Consider the following 22,463-nt stretch of genomic DNA (forward strand, 5'->3'; position numbering starts at 1 on the left):
CATATGTATTTTTGTATTTGTGGAAGTTAATCTTCAATTACTTGTTTGAAAAGAAGAAAATTTGTTTGAAGGCAAATACAGATCATGTCTTTTCAATTTGGAACTCATTGTAATAACAATAAAGTACTAGAAGTTACCTTTTACTGAGAACTTAGTAACTGAGTAACTTAGTAACTTAGTAACTCAGTAACTGAGCCTAGTACTGTGCTATGTTTAATCCTCCCATCAACTCCATTCAGTAGGCAGTGTTGTTCCCCTCTTACCAATGAGAGAACTAAAACAGGCAGAGAAGTTGGAGAACATGTCCAAGGTCATCTAGTAAGCAAAATGATGAAGACGGGATTGGAACCCATTTTAATTTAGCCCCTACATTTAAAGTCTTAACTTCTGGGTTATTTGCCTTCAGCTTTTAAACAGAATTAGTAGATGAAAATGGTAATTTTTTTTTTTTTTTTGGAGAGGTTTTCGCTATAGGGCACGTGCTCTCACCAGACAGACAGAGAGAGACAGAGAGACAGAAAGCGAGAAATCACTCCCCAGGGGGGATGATCACATTGCAATCCCTTCTCCTCCATTCTCCTCTCAGGATCTTGGGCATGCACGCACACGCATCCGGCATGAGTATTAAGCCACCAGGTTCGGGATGCGAACCGCGGTCAACTACGTGAGACATAGCTATTACGCTAACTGCTGGTTCCCGAAAAAGGCAATTTTTCAACAAAAAACTGTTGCGAAGTTCATGTTTATTCACATAGCAGCAGCCTATTGAAGCATCATGGTGGAGGTTGCCAACAAAAAAAGCCAACAAAGTGACCTTTAAGTCCAGGCAGCCAGAACACCAATATGAAGATTCAAAGGAGACAAAACCCTCCTAAGAACTGATTCAAGATCATGGTTCCAAGGCAATTCCATGCACAGGATGGCAGTGAAACGTGGGGGCTACAGGCTTCGGCTGTGGCTGCAGATTCCCTGAGCAAGGTCCTCCTTGGCGGAATTGTGCCTGGAGCTGGTGTATGGGGACATCCCAGGAGGGAACAGGTAAGTGGTGAAGATGATTTCAATATTCTTCTTTTTCACCCATACATTCTTTACTGGGCATTTTAGAGGAGCTGGGCTGTCACCAGCCAGCCTATATGAATCTTGCTTCCACCCATCTGTAGCTCCTGTCTTGAGCTTGTGACTTAATCCTCTACATTTCTGTCTCTCTGTTCATAAGGAGGGATAATAATACTGTTGCTTATACTTTAATCCACATAAATTGCCTTGTACTGCTTCCTGAATCATAGCTATTACTCAATAAAGATTTTTCTATTATGTTTAAACACACACAAACACACTTGCATATTTGAAAATGTTGCATTGACGGGGGCAACCACTGTGACAATTAATTTTTCCACTTGCCATTCGACAGACCACCCCTGCTGGAGTGCTGGAAGATGATGTCTGTCACTCTCTCTCCATGAAGAATTGATAGTGCACAAGGAGTCCATGCCTGTCCTTTCTTTCAGGTGTCATAATCACCTGGGGCCACAGGTATTATTTTTATTCCTATTTTAAAAGTAACTTCCTTCATCACTTAGAGTGTGAACTGGTAGACCCAGACCTTCTATTTCCAAAGAAAAGCTGCCTGTAGACGTTTAGGATCCATATTTATATTCTAAGATCATTTCCCACGGTCTTATTTAATGCTAATCAGCTAGGCTCAGTGAAATTTACTTACGTTATCACATTTTATTCCATCTTGACAAAAATATGGAGATAAGAAGCATGTTTTTACCCCTACACTGCAAGTTGGACTCCATTTTGATGATGAGAAAAACTAAGTCTCAGCAAAGCTAAGAACTTCCCAAAGGAAATGGCTAACAAGGGCATATGTATGATTTTAATGCTAAATGGATTTTAATCCAAATCTAGTTTTCTTACTTTCATCTACTATTTATTTAATTATTGAGTAACTTAGTGAATTATTTTAAAGCAAATAATCTTGGAGCTATCATCTTAGTCAAAAAGCCAGAACTTGCCTCATAAATTCCTTCATGTGCCCTGTTCCAATGACAGATTATGTCTTTCTCTCTATGTCACCATTATCAAACTTTTCTAGTAATCACATCCTTGGGAGCCTCTGTGTTTGTCACCCAAGTTATCTTTAGATACTCTAGTTTAATCTTGGCTGTATGAAACTTTGATAGGTTTTTAAAGTTTTATGTAATTGTCATCCATTTATTTTCTTTAAAATTTGTGTGGAGAAGAATCCAGGCCTTTTGATTTACAATCTCCCATAGATTGAGCTTTGTTGACTATGTGATTAGCATGTCCCTGGTACTATTTCGTGGAATTTTGCAGATGGATCAGACTCAAGTTAGACTCCATTGGCAAGACTACAGGTTGTGTCCTTTTATGAGGAGAAACATGGATCTGTTAATACTCATGATGTTCAGCACCTGAACTGATTAATTTACTGAGAGGTTGTAGAATGGTAAGGCTCTGATTCTGTCATTTCACTTGCATGTATTTATTGGAACAATCTCAGAGGAGATAAATTTCCTCATCTACAATTTGGTTATCCAATGGCATAGTTCCTATAGGAAAGACAGAGTAAGTGCTTGATTGTTTTTACTCTTTTCCCAGCTTCCAAGATACAGAATTGGTATCTGTAGTCTCCAGAGGTGACAAATTAATTATTTAAATGGTCATTATGAATTCAAATTATGGATTTGAACATATTTCTTGGAGTTCGATTGTCTTGTTGAAACTCACTATAATTGTCCCATATTTGGCCAGGGGAGGTAGTCTTATTATCTGTATTATATAACATTTCACATTCATTTTCTATATTCGCTGCTCTAGACCTGAAATCAATTTTTTCACAATGTCTTATTCTTTTACTGGGAAATAATATTTCATGAGTACAATCCAGGTTCTTAGAATATTCATTGTCACTGGATGTTCATAGCTACAGTGGACAGAGTTAAAAGATTGTGTGTATATATATATATGTGTGTGTGTATATGTATAATCTTTTTCTCCCTCTTCCCCACCAAATAAAGATAAACTAACTTATGAGTTCATACTAATATTTTCAAATTAGATTCACAACTATAGGGTTTAACTTGACTTTTACTGTACGACTCCTGAATCTCCTTTTTATCACACTAGGAGTCTGGGTTCTAAAAGATATAGGGGATGATCAAATTAGAATACCTTACAATTATTTATTTGTTTTATTCTGCTTATACATACTAGCATATGATGATAACAATTGTAATACTTCTATCACCAATTATATTTAATTTTAGCCATTATGTATAATGATATATCCTTTTAGCTTATGTTTAGTCTTCATTTTACAAGGGAAAATATATTTAATGCTCACTATCCACCCTTATATTGATAACTCTGGTCATTTTGATTATCTGAAGCTTGTTCTTCACATGGTTTCTTAGGAAGATCTCACACAAACAATGTTTTATGAGTTCATCTATCTTCGTAACCATTTGTCTATGTTCTTTATATTTGAAGTTAAACTTCATTGTATATAAAATCTTGGCTCACACAATAGTCCCCCCTTATCCACCTTTATAGTTTTCACAGTTTTAGTCACTCATGGTCAATCAAGGTCAGGTATGTTGAGAGAGAGATACATTCTGCACATAATTTTTCCTACTATATATTGTTATAATGTATTTTTTATTATTTGTTGTTGTTAATCTCTTACTATGTTTAACTCATAAATTAGACTTTATCATATGTATGTATGTATCAGGTTGTCAGAAAATGTGTCATGGCACATTTTTGTGTAGAAATTTTTCTGACAATCCAATACATAAAAATATAGTATACATCAGACTTGGTACTATCTGTGGTTTCAAGCATCTACTGGAACCTTAGATCATATTCCCCCATGGATAAAGGGGAACTATGGTGTTTTCTTTTTTATGTATCTTAAATATGCTAGTTTATTTTCTTCTGGCATAACATAGTGCTGGAAAAAATATCCTGTGATCATAATCCAATTTTATTTTCCTTTTTTTAAAAAAAAATTGCCAGAGGCAATAGGCACTCACCAGAGAGAGAGAGAGAGAGAGAGAGAGAGAAGGAAAAAGCAAATTCTATGGGACATGGCCACATCACAATCTCTTCTCCTCCATTTCTCTCTCCTTTTGGTACTTGAACATACAATGCTTATGTATGGTGTGTTTTTCAAGATGTCAGGTCTGGGACTTAAGCCATGTTGTTGGTCATGTGGGATCCATCTGCCTTAATCGGCATGCACTGGCTGGCCTTACTTTCCTTTTAAATCACATTTTCTTTTTGCCTAGATATCTAAATAATTTTTTGGTTTTCTTTTTAACTATATCTAGTAACTTAACTATAGTAATCTTATTGGTTATTCTGTGTGGTCACTGAAGACACAGAAATAGAGAGAATGGAAAAGTGAGACATCCCCTCTGACGGGGCCATGCAGACAACACAAGCTGGTAAAGAGGCTGTATCCCACGTCTAAAGGCAAGGCCTGGGTTGGGAAGAAACTGCAAGACAAGGCCGGCGATTTACTAACCCTCCTTGTGTTGTTTTACTGGCCTGTAGTTAATTTCTCTGCCGTGAGTTTTACTGTTATTACGGTACCTTACAAGGGTAAAATATCACCCCCAACCATTACAATAAAGCCAATTAGTGATCTTGTAGGAATGTGATTCCCTAAGAGGAGCTGGAGCTCCTCCTCGAGCTCTCTCAAGCTCTCAGGAAGTTTGAGACTCCCCCACCTGTCTGTTTTAGCCAAAATTAACATATGTTAAGATTAAGTTAGTATAAGCCAAATTAGCATTAGTAACATATGTAGATTAATTTAGTTTAAGGCTAGTTTTATATAAATATCCCTTGTTAAAGCTAGAGGCCAAAGTTAGCTCTGCTAGGGAAAGTCAGCACATTCACCGGAGATAAAACAAAAGAACTCACTAATTGACAAACAGCAAATAAAACAAAAACCCATGGGTTTTTTAAGAAAGGAAAAGTCTGACTGGTGAGGACAGGATGAACAAACCTGAGGGCTCCAGAGAAAGATTAACTACCTTAGCTGGGAGCTCTTATCTAAAGCAACAGGTAGTTTTCAACTACAAAGAGTTTCTCATCTATGTGCTGTTGACTATGAAAAACTGCTAATAAAACATCCTGTGTTGTCTCCTGAGCTACAAGATCATCTTCCTTTTCCATATAAGATCATAGACTCACCCTCTATTGTTGTAATATATAGATAGTCCATTAGTCCATATATTAACTGTGTCTTTACTTAACAAGACAAGATTTCTATCTAGGTCTTTGTAATCAGCAATGTTACCGCCCTGGCCTGGGACTAAAGTTATCAAACTAGTCTGGGACTGAGGCTATCAAACATCCTGCAAGACCCCTCTTCAAAGGACCCTACCCAGTAATCAAGATCTAAGAAGAAAATACAACAGACAAACGGACTTCCTCATCCTAAATACTGCAATTGATTTTTACCTAATCTGACAAGACAAACAGCATGTTTTATAATAATTGTTTCCATTCTTTGTATACCCTGTTCCTTAAAGTAGATTTTTTACTACCCCTCAGCCCCTTTACTTCCTAAACCTCCCTCAATAAATACACATGTTTTAATAGCCATGGGGCTGCTGTCCAGAGTTTTTTGCTCTGGCTGTACCCGCCTGAGAACATGCTAAGGAGCATTGAGATTTCAGCCTAATTCTGTTCACCTGCACCGCCTCTGATGAGTCAACCCACCCCCGCCAAGGCTGGACCCCGGCACCTCTCCACCCACCCTGGGGGCTATGGCGACATCACAATCCCTTCTCCATTCTCCTCTCAGGATTTTGAGAATGCATGTGTACAAACACAGTGCATCTCCAAGCTATTAGTCTGGGACTCAAACCACAAAGCTGAGCATGTGGGATCCAGCTGCCTTAACCTCCATGCCACCTACTGATCAGCATCTGACTCTTTTTGTAAACAAAGTCTCCTTATTTTGTCAAGACCAGCTTTGTGCTAACATTCTTCCTACTTGAGCCTGCTGAATCACTGGGATTATAGGCACACACCACCATGCATGACTTTTAGGCTGGACCAGAAATAAAACCCAGGCATCCTATGTGGTCCCAATCTATGGAGCATGGTGTCTTAGTAGCACACACCACAGTAGGTAAAGCTAAAGTTTTGGGTTTTTTTTTTTTCATTTTTTTGAGAGGTTTTTGCTATAGGGCACGTGCGCTTGCCGGAAAGATAGAGAGAGACAGAGAATCAGAAAGCGAGAAATCACCCCACAGGGGGGATGGTCATGCCGCAATCCCTTCTCCATTCTCCTCTCAGAATCTTGAGCATGCCTGCACACACACCCGTTGTGAGTTTAAGCCACTGGGTCTGGGGCTCAAACTGTGGTCGACTACATGGGAGTCCAGCGACATAGCCATTATGCTAACTGCTGGTCCTGAAACTAAAGTTGTATTTTTAATTATTTCTTGAGTTTGGTTAGCTTATTCTGAATTTTTCTAATTCTGATTTATGTTATATTATCTTGGTACCTTTTAAAATTGATTTAATTTTTGTTACTATGTTTTTTAGAAATATTTTCATTTCTATAAGTATGTAATTCTTCTTTGTAATGCATTTTTTATATTGTAATCTTATATGAAATTTGATCTTAATAGTATTCTGTTGTCACTTTTTATATGAAATTAGTTTTCCTGAACTTTTAGAAAGGTTTGACTCCAGGGGCCGGCAGGTGGTGTGTTGGTAAAAGGTACTGGATTCCCACACGGTTGACCGTGGTTCAAATCCCAGACCTGGAGGCTTGCCTTGGGGACATGTGTGTGTGTGTGCCCAAAATCCCTTTCCCTCTCTCTCTCACTCTGGTTAAATTAAAAATAAAAAAATAAAGTTAAATAAAATAATTCTTTAAGGAGGAAAGAAAGAAAGGTTTGACTCCAATGTAACTTTTCTAACTTCATAAACTTTTTATTTTTACATGTTATTCAAAATATGATAGTGTAATTTATGATTTTTTTTGACTGTTTCCTCCACCCCTATGATTTTTATCTCATTTTATATTTTATTTATTTATTTTTATTTTGAGAGGATTTTGCTATAGGGCGTGTGTGCTCGCCAAAAAGACAGAGAGAGACAGATAGAAAGCGAGAAGTTGCCCCCGGGGGAGAGGGGATGCCCATGCTGCAATCCCTTCTCCATTCTCTCGGGATCTTGGGCATGCACGCACATGTGCCTGGTGTGAGTTTAAGCCACTGGGTCCGGGACTCAAACTGCAGTTGACTACATGGGAGTCCAGCAACATAGCCATTATGCTAATTGCTGGTCCCATCATTTAATATTTTTATTAGCTTCTATTTTTCAATGTTGATTGCAATTGTAATAATATGTTTTTAATTTGGAGCTCTATCCTAGACAGGAGTCCAGAGTTCACAGGAATTAGACAGCTCCAATCCCTTCAAACCTTCTTAATCCAGGTCTCTTGACACAACTCATTATTGGAACAGGCTAAATATCTCAAAGGTTCAGCTCTGTTCTCGATAAGCATGCTGTGCTCACCAGCGTATTCTTGCTGATTCTTTAGGTGTCCTCCTGTTTTTAGATCTTTCTTCTGCTTTCGCCCTTATTGGTACCAAATGTCTGATGGTTATTGGAAATTTTTCTCCACCTGTTTGCATTTTGGAGATTTCAGGAACATCTTCTTTCCTGGTAATTTTGTTGTAAATTTTGTTTATGGGTTCTGACTTGCTATGGAGTTGCTCTATCTTATGTGGCACTACTGACAGATCCAAAATATATGCCCCCTGCCATCTTCTCTGAATTGTATTCTTTCTTTTGTGACAATAAAAAGAAGTTACTGATTATTTCAGATGAAGAAAAACATGGCGAATGAGATAACACATATTGCACAGTCCCTCTCCAACTGAAGTAGTAAAGCATCACAAATACAGTAGAACCTGCTGGGCACTCTTCTTCAATCACATTCCACTCAATGCCATGGCAACCCTCATCACTCCCCAGAGGCAACCACTAATTGATAAACAAATTGTGGTATATTCATGGAAAGCAATATACCGCATAAAAATGAATGACTAAAACCACAGGTATCAATCTGAATAAATTTCAACAACTCTAGTGCTCTCTCCACAATCAAATGCACATTTCCAGCTTTGCTGGGCACTTAGACAACTATTTTCACATCTTATTCACTAAAAGTTCTCCCTGTCCATGTAGGAAGCTGATGACCTCACCAGTGACCAGAAGTTTCCACCAGGGAGACCTTGCCATGCCAGCTAATTCACTTGGATTGGAATTTTCAGAAGCCAAATCTGGCATTTTCGCATTAGAAACACAGATTTTTCTTACACTTCATGGTTTGTAATTTCCACAGGTTAATATGCTTTGCACCAAGAAAAAACATAATTACTTTGCACCAAGCTGTAAGGAGCTGTACCAACTCAAGAACATAATTATTGCTGTGTTGTGAGCACAGCGGAGTTGATTCTTATTTGTGATCCAGAGTTATTATGCTGCAAGTCTGCAAAATTATTTAGACAGAAATAATTATACCCAATGTAGTCAGATTCAGAGAACCACAGATTGCAGTAAATTAGAAAGCCTGATCCTAAATATATATATTATGTTATCTTGTTTTCACTCTCTGTCACTGAGTCATTTATTCTTTTCCTTGCAAATTTTTGATTTACTTAACTGCTTGTCTTTGATTTTTTTCTCTTGTTCATATCATATTTTAATAAGATGCAAATTCTGAACATCACAGAAAATCAGTTTATACTTGACTATCTACCTTCTATGAGTGTATGTGATTGTGTGGGTCCTCACCCCTGCCCTGGACACCTATCTGCCATTCAAGTCAAGCTTAGAGAGTCACAGGGATCTTTACAAAGCAATGATAAAATAACCTTTAACTAGTGTGAGATGAAATTCAGCACTAATCCTTATAAAATGTGTGGTGCAATAACAAGATCACTGTCCTCGGGGCTATACTGTAAGCCTGCATGCTAGTTCTATCAATTGTAGCTTGTGCAATACTTTCTAAACATCACTTTCTTTACTTTAAAATGAAGTTGGTAAGATCAACCTTCTCTAATTGAGAGTGTTACATTCTATGCAATTTGCAAGGCATAGAGAATATCACTGAGTTAATTAAACAAGTAGAACTTTTTTTCTCCATCTGGAATGACCTCAAAAGTCAGCAATAGGCCACCAAAGTGATGTGCATTTGATTAAGATTTTATTTAACGCTATCTTCTACCTCTAAAAAATAACTAATAACAATCCCCTGACCTTACTACAGGGATTCTGATTTCAGTAATCTGGAAAGAGGGCAAAGGATCTCATTTGTGAAAATCTCCCCAAAGTGATTCTAAAGTACACCCAAGATTGAGATGCTTTGACTGCTTGCCTCAGATCTGAGATGATCTAACATTTTACCATGCAGCAAATTAATCCTCTTTGAAAGTATATTGACCCTGCTGCTGACTTTGAATAATTATACATTTATGGTTCCCAAACATGGCTCTGTGCAGAATAATCCCCAAAGTATTTAAAAGTAGAAATTTCTGAGCAAATACCAGATCTTCTGAATCAGAATCTCTAGGAATGTAGACCAGAAATACGAGTCCCTTTTTATAAGTGTCACAGCTCTAAATGATTGTCTGAATGCCAGCAAGCCTTGTTAGTTGCTCATGGAGGGATTACTTATCAGGAAAAAAAATCTAGTGTGGGTCTAGATTTATCCTTTGAAAACTAAACAAAGTAGGTGAAATTGAGTGGGCTATTGAGTTCATGCTAAGTCATTCTTTTACATCTGATTTTCTTCCAGGAACCTTCACTTGTTTAACATAACTTTGTCAAGAATGCTTGCACCTACACAGGACAGACACCTGACCAATCTTTATTGGAAAACATTGTGGAAACAGTCATGACCTTTTCTTCATAGAAACCTGCCTGAGGACTAGTGATCGAAGAACACTGGAAGTTTCTTGACTTTTTTTTTTTTCTTCTTTTTTGATATTCTTAGAAGAAAAATTTTAAAAAACTTTTCTAACTGTCACAAAAATACACATTATTTGTGCTTATATTCATCATTAATTCTGAGCAATGTAGAGCCACTGCCCCTAGCCATAGGAGCTAATAGCATCTTCCCTGTCCAATTCATCATCTGATCTAGAAGGTGCGTGATAAGTGTGTGAGTGCCAAACGTAGACGTTTGGTCTCATGAGAATTATGGAAGACATTTTCTCATCAACTCTCCTTTTGCAAATGCTCTAGCTACATGAAGGGTTTACTTGTGTTCATTCTTTAAAGTCATCTTCTAAGGAGCGAAGATTGCAAGAGACAGTGGGAGAAAATTTTCACTTTAGAGAAAGTGTTTTAGTAAATGGAAACCTGTGATAAAGTTTCAAGTGTAAAATCTGAAATTTCCAGGACCAGCAGGTTAGGGTAATGGCTATGTCGCTGGATTCCCATGTAGTCGGCCACCATTCAAGTCCCGGACCCAGTGGATTAAACTCACACCAAGCGCATGTGCGTGTGTGCCTAAGATCCTGAGAGGAGAATGGAGGAGAAGGGATTGTGGCGTGGCTATCTCCCCTGGGGGGGTGATTTCTTACTTTCTGTCTCTCTGTCTCTCTCTGTGGCAAATGTATGTGCCCAGTAGCAAAAACCTCTAAAAAAAAAAAACAAAACAAAAAAGCCCCCTGAAATGTCCTTATAATATGTTGTCTGAAAACTTGAAATAAATGCAGGAGTACTACAAGAGTACAGCAAAGGGATGGTTGTCATTTATGAGATGTACAGGTCCTCTTTAAGGACCGTTATTAAAACCAGTCCTGTTCATTTTTTCCAAATCTTAATAATTTCCCAAATTTTAATAAATCTCAAATCTCTAAGGCCAAGTTAGTGCCTCCTAAATATTATCATTCATTTATTCATTTGTTCAATCGTTTAACTGATCTGTAACCTATCATCAATGCAGGCTGTGGCTCGGGACTGCAGTCACTCAGCAGTCACGTTTATGAATCAATCCTGAGGCAGTGGCATTGTGCCCTGTGTTAAGCACCCTCAAAGAGCCTGTGTACTGGTCGGGGACATAGGCATGAGGTTTATATTAGAAGCATGCTCAGACTTTGCAGACAGGAAAGGGTAGAGTGGTCTACTCCCTCACTCTGTGATCCTGCGAAAATAATTAAACACTTCAAAGATCATTGTCCTTACTGGCAAAGTAGTTATAATAAAAATGTCATGATATCATCTTTCTAGGTTGCTATGAGGAGTCCATAATGCAATGCATGTAACATACTTAGCAAAATTACCAAGATCAAGATAAATCTGTGTCCTGATTATAATAAAATATAAATAGTGAAAATTATTAAAATATGCATGTTTTAAAAACTATTTATAGGGATCAGCAAGTGGCAGGTGGTTAAGGAGCTGAACTCCCACATGGACTCCCATGCAGTTTGAGTCCAGACCCATGGCTTGAAACTCAGGCAGGGCCCAAAATCCCAGGAAGAGAATGGAATAACCTCCCAGGCAGGGCCCAAAATCCCAGGAGGAGAATAGAAAAACCTTCTCTGGGGTTATTTCTTACTTTCTTTCTCACTGTCTCTCCAGTGAGTGCATGTGGCTATGGAAAAAAACCTTTGAAAAACTTATGAAAGATTGGCAGTCTATAGGTAAAGAACAAATTATACAATACTTGAAAGAAACTATCAGGCGAATTTACTACATGAGATGTTCTTTAAGACAATTAGATCGGCTTTTTCAAAGGGTCAGCATTTTTAAAAGCAAGTGGGAGGTCATTCCAATTTAGAAACATAACAAATGCAGTATATAAAACTTGTTGAGATCCTAGCTAGAAATTAAACAAACTGTAAAAGACATCTGGGGACCATAGATTAAGTATAATTATACTATGGACATTAAACATGATTAGGGAATTATTGGGCCAGTCCATGGCATGTGGTAAAGGCAACTAGATCCCATATGGTCAACCATGGGGTTCGAGCCCTGGCTGGCAGCTTGAGAAACACACAAGGTACATGTGCATGAATGCCCCAAAATTCCAAAAGAAGTGAGAATGGAGGAAAAGGGATTGTGGTATGACCATTCCCATAGGAAGGAGGGTTGCTTTCTCACTTCCCCTCTCTCTTTCTCTCTCTCTCCAGTGAGTACACATGCCTTCTGGCAAAAATTTAAAAATAAAGATTAGTAAATTATCATTTCATAGTGAGCTGTGATAATGAACCTTATTTGTAATGTTTATATTTCAAATGATACAAACTAAAATATTTAATTAGATGTGTGTGATTTACATTTCAATAGTTCAATACCACTACCACCAACTATCTGGTCAGATACAGCAATTACTGACAGTTGATTTAGGTGGTAGGTATTCAGCTGGACATGGTACCATTCTTCAGCTTTTCTTTTCTGTATGTTGCTTAAACTTTGTGCATGCTTTTTATATTCTGAAGAAAACATTGAAATTCTTTCTTCTTTTTTTTTTTTTGGTGAGATTTTTGCTACAGGGCACGTGTGTTTGCAGGAGAGACAGAGAGAGACAGAGAGACAGAATGTGAGAAATCACCCAGCAGGGGGGATGGCCACATCACAATCCCCTCTCCTCCATCCTCTTGGGATTTTTTTGGGTACGCACATATGCCTGGCATGAGTTTTAAGCTGTCAAGTCTGGGACTTGAACCACGGTCAACTATGTGGGAGTCCAGCCATGTAACCATTACACCATCTGCTGGTCCCAAAACATTGAAATTATTTCTAATTAAATGCTTCATTACTATCACCCAAATCTTAGAAGAAAATTGATATAGTAGTGGACCAGTCAGAGTGACACGTGGTAACACAATGTTCTGTAGTGCTGAACCCAAATAGGAAGGTCTCAGGTTTGTCTCCTGAGGTCTCCTTGAACATGCCAGCTGTGCATGCATGTGCCTGCCATCCAGGCTGGCTGAATCTAGGGGCATATCATGGTATGGAGACCCTTTTGGGGGCACCTGGGCACACTCTCTCTCTCCTCTCTCTCTCTCTCTGTCATGGAACAAACAAGCAAACTAAAAATGGCAGTGTAGGAAGATGCACAATATTTATTTGGAAACTGTAAGAACTGCTCCCTACCCCAAGGCAAGCACAAGAGTGTCAGATGCAGGGAATAGAATGCAACTTATGGAGGCTGGGTGGGGCTCTACAATACCAGGACACAAAGGAATTAGCCCTGAATCTTCAATTTGGGGTCTGCCCTCATCCTGTGGTTTCTCACTCATATTCCCAAAGCTGGCTCCCCCTGTGGTTGTGGGCCCCCTGACCCCTTCAATACTATATGAAGATAGACCACACTCTGTTAATAACTCCAGGCATGAGCCAGTCAGATAGAGAAGTGAATGTCCTACAGCAAATTCTCCATAAATGCTAGCCATCCTATTATTGCTCTCCACCTGGGTGCAGAGAGGACACACTGCGATGACATTTTCAAAAAGTATTAAGGAGGCTCAAAGATCTGGAGATGACAAAATGACACAAAAGGCTCGTAGACCTACAGATTTCAGTCCAAACTTCCTCTGGGAGACCCTTGCTAAACTCATCTAGAACAGAATCTCCCCTGAATATCCTTCTAAAGTAATTTGTTTTATTTTTGTTTTCACTTTTAGGTTTTTGTCATAGGATGTGTAAGATTGCCAGAGAGAGGGAAAGTGAGAAACTACCTGCAAGGGGGAATGGCCTAGCCACAGTCCTTTCTTCTCCATTTTCCTCTCAGGATTTCGGGCATGCATGTACACATGCCTGATATGCTATCAGGTGCAGGGCTTGAACTGTGGTCAGCCATGTGGGAGTCCAGTGCCTTAACCACCATGTCACCTGCTGTCCCCCAATAATTCAGTTTTACTCTCTATAATTTAGGTGTTTTCTATAACCCCAAATCACCTGACCTTAATTTTCCTTAGACATAGTAAAGGTGAGTCAGTTGCTTCTTGCTTTAAATGTAGTCAGAATAGGGCTTTCTCTGAAGTAACTCAGGGTCCTCTCTCTTCTCTGTCTTCCACGATTTTGGATTATAGTTCAGCCACTGCATCCAGGGGAAAGAAGCTTTGTGTCACCTGGCAGCAGTGTTAGGGCTAGGCCTGAGCTGCCTTTTCCTTTGCTGGTGTCTTCTGGATATGGTCCCATCATTTCAGTCCCTATTTTAGTGCATCTGCAGCAGATCCTAAATGCTGAATTCTCTCTATTTCTTAAACTTTGGGTCCTCTGGTTCCTTTTCAGGTCATTCCACTCCCATCTTGGGGGAAATAAGAACATCTTTGGTGCTCCCTACTGTGGGGTGCACCATATCCCACACCTGGAGGATGAGAGCCTGAAAAGTTACCCACATCTGGTTGCCCCTGAGGGGAGTATCACAGTCTTCCGATGACTGTGGTCCCCATTGTCTGCTCTTCTGCAGGAATGTTGACCTCAACAGTGAGTCAGGGCTGCAGACTTCTCAGGGACCCACTCATCCTACATTCATGACAGTCCCTTCTGGTTTTTCTGCTGTGACCAGCTGGACAAAGCTTTATCCCCTTTTGGACAGAAACAAATGAGTTCTCTTTCTAATCTATTATAGATAGATTAACTTTATGCCCTCATTCTTCAGACTTCAGATTGTGATTTTCCAAACGAAGGTTTTTGGAATTCAAATCAGCCTTTTCTCTCTCTCAAGAGCCTGACTCTAGCAATTGAGTGCTGTGACTTTCGAGGCCATCTTCTGCTCCAGCCTCTTCTCTTCTCATGGCTGTTCAGAGATGGGAGGAGGAACTCAGAGAAAGCTGTTCATGCTACTTGAGTGGTGTAGAGGAGGAAAGAAATAAAAGAAATTCAAAGGAATAGCAGATGGTAATGAAGATAGACTGAATAATGTACCACCTTTCTCTCCCCCATGAAGATGATCACATCCTAATCCCCGGATCAAGTAAATTTACCTTTCGGCAAAAGGGCCTTCGCAGAAGTTATTAAGCATGTTGAGATGGAGGGATTGTCTTGGATTGTCTGGATGGGTTCCATGTAATCACAAGGGCCCTTGTAAGAGGGAGGGAGGAAGGTCAGAATCAGAAAAAAAGAAGATGCCAGAACAGAAGTCATGATTTGAGAAATGAAATTTGAAATGGAAGAAAACTCCAGAGCTGAGGAATTGGGGCAAGAAGCTAGAAAAGTCATAAACCGATTTTTTTCTAGAGCTTCCAGAAGGAATACAGCTCTGCTGACAACTTGCTTTCGGCCCTGTAAAACTCATTGTGAACTTCTGCTCTCTAGAACTATGACACATTTGAGTTGTTTTAAGCCATTACATCTGTGGGAATTTGTTACAGCAACAATAGGAAATGAGTATGGTAATATATTAAAATATTGCCTGTGACACATCACTATTGGTAGGATTGAGTGAAGCAGATTGTTTTCCCCTTAGTGGACCATAAACTTTTTAAGGGTAGAATTCATGTTTGTTTTTCTTGCTATTGTAGTCTGCCTGGGTAGGCCTAAGAAGATATCTTCTGAACAAATGAGTGAACTGTTCTCTTTCCTGAAGACGACTTCTGGTTTGAAAATAACCATCTATCAATCTCAGGAATTTTTGCTCTGGGGTGTCTTGAGTCTAGTCTCTGCAAGATATAAGCATATGACTTCCTACTATGCTGTTTTCCTAGGTTAAAATGTCCCTTTTTATTCCCCTGGAGATCCACTTTCTGTTCCAAGGCACATACTTTATTCTTGCCAAATGGTAGGACTAGAATGTTGACATGATGATGAAAATATTCCTTCCAGACAGGATTACACTTCTTACCATCTTTGGAGTTATTTTATAGGAACTAAGATAAGATACCCTCATCATACCCCTTTTTTGTTGTTGTTGAGGTTTTTGCTATAGGGCGCATGCGCTTGCCGGAAAGACACAGAGAGACAAAAAGACAGAAAGTGAGAAATCACCCCTTAGGAGGATGGCCACACCACAATCCCTTCTCCTCTGTTCTCCTCTCAGGATCTCGGGCATGCATGTACATGTGCCCAGCGTGAGTTTAAGCCACTGGGGCCAGGATTTGAACCATGGTCGACTACATGGAATCAAGCGACGTTGCCATTATGCCAATTGCTGGCTCTCACACCCCATTTTAAGTGGCCCGGTCCAGTGGCTTTACCTTTCACCGGGGTGGAAGCATACCCCAGCCTTCACTAGCATAACACCAGAATATATGAGCTTGCCCAGAGTGGTCATGACCCTTCTATGCTCAGGCATTTGGATTCCAAAGGTTTTAATCTTTCTCTGTTACTTTTGGCTTAATATGGGAGAGGTCAGCTGAATAGCCTTTGGAATATCAGTGAATATGGATTCAAAGAAGCATCTCTTCCTCTCCCTAAGCATTGACAGTTTACACCAGAGGTAGTGCATGATGTCCTTATATATAACAACTGTAATATAATAACTGTAATTGCTCCATAACATATTTCAGTTCAGACAAAAAGGGTGCCACAATTGATTAGTGATGCCTGCCATGGACACGAAGAATGGGAGAATGAGTTTCCCAATTCTATACCACCCCGTTGCCATGGTTATGCTACTTCAAACCATCCATTTTTTTCTTTATGGATGGTTTTCATTTTTTTCCCCTTTATATTGATCTTTTCAGCTATATTATAAACTGTTTTGAGGACAGGAACCAGGACATGGATGTCTTTGCCTCCTCTCACCTGGCACAGTATTTAGCACCTAGTAGGGTTCTTATAGTATAATGTTTTGTCAAAATCAAAATGCTAAAATACTGACTTAGAACCATAGTTTCTTAGTGTATGTTATTAAATTTCTTAGAGAGCAGGCTTCTCTGGTTTCTGTCCCCCCCTGGGCGGCAGAGAACCGCGGGCAAAAATGAGCCTGCTTTGATCACTGCTCTTAGGAACTTAACTTCTGGTCATTTTACCAACTTCCACTTTAGTTTCTTTTATTCTGCTCTCCATAAGTTAGAAGCCTCTCCTATTGATATTTAAGAGACACACAAATAGCAGAGATCTAATTCAGGTGTTCAAATAGTTGTGAACAGGTACATTTCTGGGATAGCATCTCTAAATTGGTAGTTAGCAATCTGAGGAAACAACTGCTGCAATTTTATGCACATACTAAGAGAAGTTTTGTTTTTAATTACATATTTTTGAAAAGAGCATGTAGGGTAGGATGCTGAGAAAGTGGCAGTTGTGGCTGGGTTTAGCAGAAATAATGATCTCCAAATCTAACAATTCTAAACCATGTTATGGTTAAGAATGAAACAGCTATCATACAAATATCAGTGGAGAAATTATCATCCTAAATAGTCCTCCCATATTTAACTGTCAGTCACAGATGACTCAGCTATATGAATAGATAATAGAGTTTAATTCTCCCAAAACTTTTCTTTGTCATAACTATTAAACAGCTGTCTTACCTCGCAGAGTTTTTTCTCTGGTTAGCTACGGATACACCAGATGGTTTAAACTCTATTCTCCCCTCCCGGCCCCACACAAGTTGGAGAGTGAGGGAGGCAGGCCTATAATCAAGATGTTGAATTAACTCTTGAAATTAACTATATTCATACTTAAAGCTTTTAACACTGTTTTGATAAGAAGAAGTGGAAGTTAATGCTAAAAATGGTTAATCAGATTTGGTGATTGCCTTCCAAGTTTTATCAAATGTCTGGATTTCCTCAATATGTTGCACATCAGTAAAATGAAAAGTATTATTGAGAGAAAAAATTATAGAATATGTTTGTGCTGATCCCAGGATACAAAGGGAGTTGTTTCCCAGGCAACAGAAATGTCTTCACATTCATTGGGTTCAGGGTCCTTTCTTAGTCTCTTTCCTCCCTGGACCTGTGGGTTTTGCTGGGGGCAGGACACAGTTTTGTTGGGAGTAAATCAGGGTTGTCCTGGCTGAGGTGGCCTGGGATCCCAGCCTTTCATCCTCAACTTTTCTCACAGATGGAATAGGGACAGCGGCTGGTCAGAGTCAGAGGTGGGTTGAATCTAGGCCAGGAAGGCTATTACACTCTTGCGCAACTGCAAATAAGTGGATTTTGATAACAGATGGTGCTGTCTGCAATCCAAATTACAGAAGGCAGATACAATGGAGAGGTAAACAGTACCCACCTTCTTTGCCAACAGATGGACTAGTTCTCCACTTATAACCCAGCTACAAGATACGGTTTCAATTACCTTTATTTAAAATTCCACCAGGGAACAGTTATATAGATATAAAATGAGGGGAGGTAATATCAAATGAAAGCTTAAATATTTAGGAGCAGGGGTTGGGACCAGCAGTTAGTGTAATGACTATGTCGCTGGACTCCCATGTAGTTAATCACGGTTCGAGTCCCAGACCCGGTGGCTTAAACTCATGCCGGGCGCGTGTGCATGTGTGCCCAAGATCCCGAGAGGAGAATGGAGGAGAAGGGATTGTAGTGTGGCCATCCCCCCTGGGAGGTGATTTCTCACTTTCTGTCTCTCTATCTCGCTCTGTCTTTATGGCAAGCATACGCACCCTATAGCAAAAACAAACAAACAAACAAAAAACTCCATTAAAAAGAAATTAGGACGAGAGGAGAATGGAGGAGAAGGGATTGTAGTGTGGCCATCCCCCCTGGGAGGGGATTTCTCACTTTCTGTCTCTCTATCTCTCTCTGTCTTTATGGCAAGCATACGCACCCTATAGCAAAAACAAACAAACAAAAAACTCCATTAAAAAAAATTAGGAGCAAATGTGAACTTTGAAATTAATGAGATTCATTAGCAATTTCAATCAGAGATTTTTTTTTTTTTTTAAGAGCCATCCAGGGGCCAGTGGATGGCATGGTGATTAAGGCATTGGATTCTCACTTGGCCAACTGTGATTTGAGTCCTGGATCCAGCAGCTTGAAAATTACAACAGATAAAAATATACATAAATAAATCGATGAAAAAAAAAAAGGCAAAAAAGCCATCCAAGATATCTATCATGACAATGGAGTTAAGTGCCCCACTTTAATGAAACAATGATCTAAATCCATCTGGATGGTCTCTAGCACAGTGAACATGGACCATGGATTCTTTAAGCATAGACATTGCCTTATTGAATACTTTTCCTGTGATGATAAACTGAAGTTCTCATGGTAAAGTACTCTGGGTCTTTCAGGTGGGTGGTGCCTTCATTGAGGTTGACTTCAGATCCCTTCTCCTAGCCCAGGGGTCTCATAATTCATGCTATGGTGGAGATTGCTATTCTTCATCAAAACCCACTTACTCTCCTGGGCTCCTCCTCAGTCTCTCTTGCTGTCATTTGACTACATTTTTTTTCTAATACACAATGGATTTCGTTTTGAAACCAAGACAAGACAAAAATTTCTTTTGTGGTATTTTTCTTTTCTGACACAGAATACAAACAATGCCTAGGCTCTAGATAATTTTGGAGTCCTCAGATGAAAGGAGTTTTGACTCCTTAATCACCCATTAAAGAGAGCAGTCCACTAACCAGGAGCCAACTGCTAGCTAGGAATCACTTATTAACCATGACCAACCTAAAGATAAATGTATGAGCAAAATCTTTTGTATTTGGTCCATGGTAGATATTTGGATATATTTATTATTGCAGTTTAACTTACCCTGATTAATATACACATAATTTATGTAAGAGCCAATGGTGTCCAGATGCATTTGTTCAGTAGATATTATTGTTATTCTGACTGACTCTGGGTACACCAGGGCATATAGGAAGATGTGATTTCTTCATCATGGATATGAGAATTATGTAAGGGGATTTAGGTGACTATCATGTCAATGGAAAAACATATAAAATAATTCCAAACTGCTAAAAGAGTTATGAAGGAATGAGAAAGAGGGTTTAAAAGTATTTTAGGCAAGGTATTCAGAGAAGGCATTTTTTCCCTCCCCATTTTTTTTTTTTTTTTTGGAGAGGTTTTTGCTATAGAGCGTGTGCGCTCTCCAGACAGACAGAGAGAGACGGAAAGCTAGAAAGTGAGAAATCACCCCCCAGAAGGGATGGTCATCCTGCAATCCCTTTTCCTCCATTCTCCTCTCAGGATCTTGGGCACATATGCACATGCTCCCGGCATGAGTTTTAAGCCGTGAGGTCCGGGACTCAAACTGCGGTTGACTCCATGGGAGTTCAGCGACATAGCCATTACGCTAACTGCTGGTCCCACCCTACCCATTTTTTAAACTCCATCTTTAATATATTTTGTTATTTTTATACAGTCAACCACTATATATCATTACAGCATGCAAAATGAATTTCCCCAGCATAAATATACTGCGTATCAGTCAAAATGAATTTCCCCAGCATAAATATACTGCATATCAGTTCAGTCAAAGATATTATCATATGCATTATCATCAACAATTTTCTATTTTTGTGATTCTTAAATGTTTTGTTTCTTTCTTTTTCTTCTTGATTCTCTTCCTCTCATCTCCCCATTACCCATACTGTCTCTAGTACCCATAGTTGTTCTCCATGCTTTCATACCTTCCAGTACTTCAATATTAGCCATAGAATGGGGACTTACGATGCCTTTCTTTTATAGTCTGGCTTGTTTCACTTAGCAGTAAATCTTCCATATTTGTCTACTTTCTATAGTGGGACATCTTCCTTTCTCCCCAAATGGCTAGATCACAGGAGCCATGGAGCTGTCTGCCTCTTGAAGAAGGGCTGTTCACGCGAGTTTTGGATGCTGGAGGCCCAGTTATCAGTGGGACATCTTCCTTTCTCCCCAAATGGCTAGATCACAGCCCGAGCAGTATTCTGTAGTGTATGTGTGCCTCACTTTTTCAATCCATTCATCTGTTCATGGACTTTTGGGTCATTCCATATCTTAGCAATTGTGAATAATGCTGCAATAAACGTGAATGTGCAAGTACTTTTCCAATTGAGCGTATTCCTATCCTTTGGGTAAAAACCCAGGAGTGGAATTGCTGGATCAAATGGTAGTTGTATTTGTAGTTCTTTGAGGGACATCCATATTGTTCTCCACAGTGGCTATACTAATTTACATTCCCATCAACAGTGTAGGAGAGTCCCCTTTCACCACAGCCTTGCCAGCACCTAACATTTTTAATTTTTTTAACCTTAGCCATTGTGACTAGATTTAGGTTATATCTCACTGTGATTTTGATTTGCATCTCCTTTATGATAAGGGATATTGAGCATTTTTTTATATGCTTTTGGGCTGTTCGTATGTCTTCCTTAGAGAGTTGTTTGTTCAACATACGTCTTCCTTAGGGAGTTGTCTGTTCAGTTCATTTACCCATCTTTTAATTGGGTTTTAATTGGGTTAATTTTTCTTTCTTTTTTCAGGTAAGCTGCTTGAGTTCCCTGCATTTTCGGGTTTTAGCCCCTTACCTGAGAAATACTTTGCAAATACGTTCTCCTATTCTGAGGGTTGATGATTCATTCTAATTGTTGTTTCTTTCTCTGTGTAGAAGTTTTTTAACCTGATGTGGTCCCACTTCTCTCTTTTTGGGATTGTTGTCTGTGTTTTGGGAACCTTATTTAAGAGGTCTTTACCTTCTCTAATGTCTCCAAAAGTTTCTCCTCTGTTATCTACTAGTAGTTTTATAGTTTGAGGTCTTAGGTTTAGATTTTTGATCCACTTTGAGTTGATTTTTATTACTGGTGAGAGACAGGAGTCTAGTTTAATCTTTCTGCAAGTGGATACCCAATTTTTCCACCACCATTTGCTAAAGAAATTTTCTTTTCTGCACTGGAGTGACTGGTGCCCTTTGTCAAAAATCAGTTGACTGTATGTTTTAGGGTTTATTTCTGGTATCTCTATTCTGTTCCATTGGTCAGTATGCCTGTTTTGTGCTAATACTGTGCTGTTTGATTATCACAGGTTTTTAATACATTTTGGGGTCAGGAAGTGAGATGCCTCCTATTCTACTCTTGCACAGAATTGCTTTAGCAATATGGGATCTTCTGTGATTCCAGACAAAGTCCATGATTTTATTTCTAAATCTGTGAAGAGTATATGTGGTAATTTGATTGGAATCGCATTAAATTTGTAGATTAGTTTGGATGGGATTGACATTTTTATTACATTTATTTTTCCAACCCAGGAAAATTGGATGTTTTTCCAATTTTTGTGTCATTTTCAAATTCTTTTTTTGTTTGTTTTTCATCATTTTCCTTGTAGAGGTCTTTGACTTCTTTAGTTTAGTTTATTCCTAGGTATCTTCTACTTTTTGTGGTGATTGTATATGGGATTGCTTTCTTCAACTCTACCTCAGTCTGTTTCTTGTTCATGTATAGAAATGCTGTATTCATTTACCATTTCCAGAAACGTTTTTTCTTTTTGTGGATTCTTTTAGATTTTCTGCCTATATAATCATGTCAACTGCAAATAGAGATAATTCCACTTCTCTTTCCC

The 22,463-nt window shown here is 39.0% G+C and overlaps 1 long non-coding RNA gene across 2 annotated transcripts in view; it reads left to right on the forward strand.

Annotated features, from left to right (window-relative positions):
* Window positions 1-820: 820 nt before the first annotated feature.
* The window catches only part of LOC102469966 (uncharacterized), a 42,074-nt gene continuing 20,431 nt past the window's right edge, over window positions 821-22,463 (forward strand). Inside the window, exons 1-3 of one of the 2 annotated variants that reach the window (XR_334311.1) lie at window positions 821-1,038; window positions 1,412-1,533; window positions 9,863-10,033. This is a non-coding gene — a long non-coding RNA (uncharacterized LOC102469966). Of the gene's footprint in view, window positions 1,039-1,411; window positions 1,534-9,862; window positions 10,034-22,463 lie in introns of those variants that run through there. The other variant, XR_001370262.1, reaches the window with a different exon arrangement.

The sequence above is a fragment of the Tupaia chinensis genome, unplaced genomic scaffold (genome assembly GCF_000334495.1).
Source record: "Tupaia chinensis unplaced genomic scaffold, TupChi_1.0 Scaffold000197_1, whole genome shotgun sequence".
Taxonomy (NCBI): domain Eukaryota; kingdom Metazoa; phylum Chordata; class Mammalia; order Scandentia; family Tupaiidae; genus Tupaia; species Tupaia belangeri.